Genomic DNA, 917 nt, shown 5'->3' with positions numbered 1-917 from the left:
AACCCACCAGCCACTCCTCGGAAGGAAGGTTGGGCAATCCTACTTCCGTAGTCATACTGCCTCAGAAACCCAAGGAGGGGTCACTATGAGTCGGGTTTGACTTGACGGCACATAACAACAACAACAACATACATACCTTTGCAGTAGGATTTCAACTTCATTACTCCATTTAAACTAATCTGCCCATGGTGAAAAACAACCTATGTATAAATGCAATGGTTTGTTTTCAACCTTTACTTCTCATGACCTCTTTCAGGAAAGTTGACACTGTGGACCATTCCCTTATTTTTACATACTCTCATCTCTGGGGTTCTATAACATTACTTTTTTATTGGTTTTCTTACCTCTTAATATTCTTGTTCCTACGAGTTCTTTACAGATTCCTTTCCCTTTGTTCATCTCTAAATGCTGGTAATCATTAGGGCTCTCACTTTAGTCATTTTGTTGTCCTGCTCCATGACATTTTCTTGGTTTTTCAACTACCTTCTACTTTATAGATCTGAATAAGGTGACACTTGCTTTAAGATAATTCTACATTTTGTAAACCAAGACAGAATTTTTCCAATTTTAGGAATATATATTATAATTAATAAAATTTCTATGTATAAGATTTCATTGTTTAATTGAAATTAGCATGCATAGAAAATTGCATATAAACTGTAATACTCATTTAGAAATGTTACTTTTCCTCCATGGTCAATGAAACTCTTCCCATGCATCAAAGCTTCAGGTTCCAAAGAAAGGATCAGTCACCTAACACAGCTCCCAAATCATAGCATCTTCCTCCTCTTCCTCCTAAGTCTGATGTTTGAGATACAGCATATTTTAACTCCTCTTATGATGCCATTGCTGGAAATTAAACTTCTAATTACAAGTATCTTTTTATAAAAAATGTTGGTTATTTTATTTTATTTTTC

The 917-nt window shown here is 34.7% G+C and overlaps 1 protein-coding gene across 1 annotated transcript in view; it reads right to left on the bottom strand.

The window, feature by feature from the left end:
- Positions 1-917, bottom strand: part of OPCML (opioid binding protein/cell adhesion molecule like) — a 591,092-nt gene that overhangs the window by 88,304 nt on the left and 501,871 nt on the right. The gene's annotated exons all lie outside the window — the stretch shown is intronic.

The sequence above is a fragment of the Orycteropus afer genome, unplaced genomic scaffold, assembly GCF_000298275.1.
Source record: "Orycteropus afer afer isolate SDZICR_OR568_19922 unplaced genomic scaffold, OryAfe1.0 scaffold00315, whole genome shotgun sequence".
Classification (NCBI taxonomy): Eukaryota; Metazoa; Chordata; class Mammalia; order Tubulidentata; family Orycteropodidae; genus Orycteropus; species Orycteropus afer.
Note: the sequence above shows the minus strand (reverse complement) of the source record. Positions and strands in the feature narration are given on the sequence as shown.